The sequence below is a fragment of the Manis pentadactyla genome, chromosome 4, assembly GCF_030020395.1.
Source record: "Manis pentadactyla isolate mManPen7 chromosome 4, mManPen7.hap1, whole genome shotgun sequence".
Taxonomy (NCBI): domain Eukaryota; kingdom Metazoa; phylum Chordata; class Mammalia; order Pholidota; family Manidae; genus Manis; species Manis pentadactyla.
In genome coordinates, this window is record NC_080022.1 from 159,838,386 (window position 1) to 159,844,602 (window position 6,217).

Sequence of the window (6,217 nt, forward strand, 5' to 3'; positions counted from 1 at the left end):
ATGAGTTCTACACAAGGGTATAAAGGGCATATAAAAGTGTAGGCAAAGGGCCTGTTTGCATTTATACAGAAGATCAAAGCCTAATTGGGCTACCCCGAAAGTGAACTAAGATACGGTAAGAAAGAGAACTTCCAACATCAGCACTCTCTGGAAGACTCATGCCAGAAGATGATCATCAAAAAACCCCAACAAAGATCCACGCACTGCTACAGCTGTAGATGCACTCATCCCACCAGCTCCTGGACTTGCCATGGGAATGAAGGAGATATGTAAGCTGGCCTGTGCGTACAGTAAAACAACAAATTTGAGTGGATCTATACTGTTGGAACTCAACCAAGAATTAGGAGAAGTGCAAATTGTAGCGCTCCAAAATCTTACAACTACAGACTATTTACTGTTAAAAGAACATAAGGGATGTGAACAGTCCTCAGGAATGGGTTGTTTTAATGTGTCTGATTTCTCTCAGACTGTTCAAGTTCAGTTGGACAATATCCACCATATCATAGATAAGTTTTCACAAATGCATAAGGTGCCTAACTGGTTTTCTTGGTTTCACTGGAGATGGCTGGTAATTACAGATATGCTTTGGTTATGTAACTATACTCCTATTATGTTAATGTGTGTGCGCAATTTAAGTAGTAGCTTAAAACGTATACATGCTGAAGTTACTCTACAAGAAGATATGTCAAAGAAATAATCAATCTTCCCATGTTTTCTTCCGCCTGCTACTTCTATCGCTTTTCTTCTTCCTTCCTAATTACAACCCTTAAATAGAATTCGTGCCTCATATCAAATTTACCGAGTATCATAATTCTTCCAAGTGGTAAAGATACCTCAAGACAAATGCTGGGCATAGAAGCTACAGGGCATAAATATGCAAAGAAATAAAAAGCTAACCATTTCAAACAATAAGGCTTCTCTCTCACTTACCAACTTTACATTTCCCTGTATGGCCCTGGAAGATGACTGGTTAGCCAGAGACGGGTAAGATTCCTCAAGGGAGGAACAACCTAAGACAGGCACAGTCGCAGGGGCGTCATCAGGTGAGAAATTGGTTATCAACAGAGGTGAGGCTTAGAACCTCACCCCCCCGTTCTGAGAGAAATATTCTGCATACGTGGATGTTTTATTGCCGTTTTCTAGCTTGGATTAACACATAGTCTGCAGGCACACACCTGATCATCTACATTTGCTCTCTTACAACACTAAACTCTGTTTTCTACCTTTATCTTGTATCTACCTACCACTTCAGCATTTTATTAAAAATAATAATAGTAAAGAGAGAAATGTGGTATCCACATATAAATCAAGTATAAAAACCAAATGAGTATTCATATTTGAACTGACTGTTTATAGTTCATAATGCATGAGCAAAACCGATAGTTTCTGTGATGACTGCCCTTGTAATGTTCACTGTGTAACTTATTCATTATGTAAGAATTTGTTCTCCGTGTAAGAACTTGTTTGGTATGCCTCAGAAGATTGGAGACTGACGAAAATTAGGCGTGGGGTGGATTAATGATTGTGCATTGAGCATTGACTCCCCTATACAGAATTTTATTGTCGTTAGCAACCATTTGATCAATAAATATGAGAGATGCCCTCACAAAAAAAAAAAATATATATATATATATATTGTAACAACTTGGTATGGTGATAGCTGGTACCTAGAATTATCATGTATATAAATGTTGAATCACTGTGTTGTACACCTGAAACTAATGTAATACTGTGTGTCAACTACCCTTCAATAAAAAATAATTATCCACAAAAAAAAGAAAAAAAAGAAACCCTGCTCCGCAAAAAGATATGTCCAAGCTCAGTGTCTTCACTGGAGAATTCTACCAAGCATTGAAAGAATTAACAACAATTCTAAACAATCTCTTCCAGAAAATAGAAGATGGCACACATCCTAACTCATGTTATGAAGCTATTATTACCGTGGCATATATGAAGTCATTATTATTAAAACCAGATAAAGACATCACAAGACGATAAAACTGTAGACCAAAATCCGTCATGAATTGAGCCATGAAAATCTGTAACAAAATATTAACAAATAGAACTTAACCATAGTTAATAAACAAAATTCAACTGAGTCAATTTGAAGATCTAATCGGCTACATTCAATGATTTATGAAATCGGCACCATCCCACACAGCAAGTAGAAAGGAGTTTTGAGGAGCGGTTACAAAGGGGAAGACTCTTATAGGCAGAAATGGGGCAGGACATAAAAGTTATTAGAAAAAGAAAAAAAAGGATTATTTCAGACAGGGTCACCTTCCTTTGGAGGACAGGGTGGGTGTCTGTCATCCAGATCCATTCACCAGTGCAAATCAGGAAATTTCAGATTAATTGGTTAAAAAAATCACATTCCTTCAATTAAGTCTTGGTTTGGTGGCCCGAAGGAAAATAATGCCATTTTGGGACTCTCTTCCTCCCCTCTTCCCCTCCTCCCCTCCTCCCCTCCTCCCTCCTCCCCTCCTCCCTCCTCCCCTCCTCCATTCCTTTTTTCCTTCTCTCTCTCTTTCTCTCTTACTTCTTAAACAGCATTATATGAAAATAATTATTTACCGTGACAAAATAGGATTTATTGTAACAATGTAAGACTGGCTCAATATGCAAATATCTATCCATCATATTAACAGGATAAAAATATCATTTGATCATATAAATCGAATCAGAAAAAGCATTGACAAAATTAAACATCCATACATACATGATAAAACTTTCAAAAAATAGGTCTGGAAGGGAATTTTCTCAGTTTGATAAGGAACATTTATAAACCCTTCCGCTAACATAAACTTAATGGTGAAAGATGGAATGCTTTCCTCCTAACATTGGGGACAAGGCAAGGATATCCACTCTTTTTCAATATAATGCTAGAACTTCTAGCCAGGCAAGAAGAGGAAAGAAAAGGCATACAGACTGGAAGTGAATAAATAAAACTATCCTTATTTACAGATGACATGATTGCCTACATAGAGAATCCCAAGGAATCAATGCACACCAAAAACCCTCCTAGAATTAATAATTTAGTTCAGTAAGGTTGCAGGATATGAGATAAATATATTAAAAATAAATTGTATTTCCATATAATAGGGAACACATGAACACCAAAATATAATTTCATTTATAATTGCTTAAAAAAGTAGGTATAAATCTAATAACACATGTATAGGATTTATATGCTGAAAATCCCACAATGCTAATGAAACAAATCAAAGATCCATGTAAATAGACAGTTCATACCATGCTCAAAGATTGGAAGGCTCAACATAGTAAAGATAGCAATTAGTCCTCCCACAAAAAATTAAATATATAGATGGATATTCAGGAACTAGAGTAAAGGTAAAAGAACTAGAATAGCTAAAACAATTTGGATAAAGCACAAATAAAGTGGATAGAATTCATTGTCTGATTTTACACTTACTGTATAACTACAGTGATGAGGAGGACTGTGTGGTCACAGAGAACAGAAATAAATCTGCACAAATATGCCTAACTGATTTTTACAAAGGTGCAAAAACAATTCAATGGAGGAAACAGAGACTTTTCAACAATGGTGCTGAAGTAACTGGATATACAGCAGCAAAGAAAATAAACCTTGCAGTAAGTCTCACACCTTATCCAAAAATTAACTCAAAATGGACCATTGTCATAAATACAAAGCATAAAACATTGGGGGATGGCGAAGTAGAAAATTTGGAATACAGTGCTAGGCAAAGAGTTATTTGATTTGAGACTAAGAGCATGACCCATAAAATTAAAAAGAAGCAAGAAACCCAAGTACAACATGGATAAGAGACTGGAAGAGAAATTTCACTAAAGAAGATAACAAGCAAAGACACAGAAAGATATTCAACAGTATTAGACATTAAAGAAATGCAGATTAATACCACAGTGAAATATCACTACATGCCCCTTCAGAATGGCTAAAATAAAAAATAGCGGCAATGCCAAGGATATGGAGAAATTGGATCACTTCATACATTGCTAGTGGGAATGCAAAAGGGTACAGCCATTCTGGAAAACAGTTTAGCAATTTCTTACAAAGCTAAACATGTAGCTATCATATGACCCAGCAATTGCAATCCTGGGCATTTATCCCAGAGAAATGAGAACTTGCATTCACATACAAACCTGTAAATAAATGTTTATGTCAGCTTTATTTGTCATAGCTCTTAACTGGCAACTGTCCTTATATCCTTCAACAGGTGAATGCTTAAAATGTCATGAAATACTACTCAGCAATAAGAAGAAACAAATCATTGATATATACACCGACCTGGATGAATCTCCAGGTTGCTGAGGGAAGAAAGCCAATGCCAAGGATTACATGCTTTATGATTTCACCCATATAACATTCTTGAAACGACAAAATTAGAGAAATGGAAAACAGTGGAGGGGGGGTGTCTATAACAGAGCAACAGAAAAGATAATGGTGATGATGGAATTATTCTGTATTTTGAGTCTCATCAATGTCAATATCCTGGTTTCACAGGGGGAAATTGGGTAAAGAGTACCTGGGATCTCTTTGTATTATTTTCTACAACTGCATATGAATGTATAATTATCTCTTATTAAAAGGTTTAATTTAAAAGAAGAAAGCAAAGAGAAGCGTACAATATAAATTGATCTGCTTCTTACTTTTTATATCATATCCTAGACACCATTCCATGATAATGTATTTGGAAGTACTTCATAGGGATTAATTGAATAAATGATACATTCATACGGTGGAATTCCATATAGCGTTCTATGGATGTACACTAATTTTATTCAGTTAAATCCATGTTGATGGACATTTACTTTTATTCTTGTTGTTTGCTATCACAATGTTTCAATAAACATTGCACAGGAGTCTTTGCACATAGTCTTAGTCTATCTGTAGAATAAGTGCTTAGACCTGGAACTGCTGGGTCAAAGAATACATGGATTTATAATTTAGACAAATATTGCCAAATGACCCTATAGAGACCTCTTAGACCCTAAATGGGTCTTGACTCCCCTCCCCCAAGAAAAATCCTCTCCACAGATTTTTGCAATCATGAACATTACAAAATAAAAATAAGCACACAGAATTAGGAACCTACTACTCAGCCTTATTAATGTAATGTTAGCTCTTTGATTCTTAAATTAGATCCAATTTAATCAGATTAGATCTGACTCTTGGATTGATAGTTCAGATTCACTGTTTTTTCCTCACTTGAGGTAACCATAGTGGGGGAAATGGGAGTATTTTACTTATCTCCAGAAAGGAAAATAAAAATAGACAGGCAAGCACTGAGAAGCTATCCACTGCTTAGGTAACTTTCCATGTTTTGGAGAAGCGTTTTCAGACTGGGGATAGACAAATCCTGAGGAGTACTCAAATCTGCTTGAGCACTTCCTGAACACAGGCCTGTGTGGTTTTAAGAGAATTTAGTTCCACATCTCCTTTTCTCACTTAGATCCCTTCCTAGAGCTACCCGAGAATGTGCCTGTGTTTCTATTCTCCCAAAAGAAATGTATCTTTTTCTCCCTTCTGCCCCACCTACACAGCCTCACTAGCACCTGCTACTATACTTGCTTATTTGTTTCTACCAGATATTTTTAAATTTACATTAACTTTAGGGGAAAATGTAGTGGATTCTGCTGTAAATAATGCACACAACAATGACTATTGATACACAAAAATCTAGTATCCTGAACTTGAAAAAACTGCTTCATTTTATTAACTCCTCTTTCTTAGATTTATTATGCTCTTTCAGTTCCATCAGTTGCTTATTTATAAGATAATTGATTTCATCTACCAGATTAAATTGCTAGTACATCTGGATATAATAGTTTACAAATGTCCATCTCTCTGGCCATCTGCCATGAATATACAATCCTTTTTATGGAATTGTCATTTTCACCCCAGTTTCATCTAACTTTAGCTCCATAAACCTGAGCAAGTGGTGTAATCACTTAAGTTTTAATAGAGCTTTCCCAGATATTGAGAAAGTGAATGACTCTAATGACTGGGTAATTATTGATCCTACCTGAATTGGTGGCTGATAGAGTACTGAAAACAATTTTTTTTAAAGAACACTCTTTAGGTGATTTTAGCACGTTACTTGGAAGGAGTTTAAGGAATTGACTAACATTGCCAATAAAATAAGTCCTTCCATTCTTATGTACTTATATAAAGGAACATGTTTTCTCAGGACTTTATATCTATAAAAACACAAGT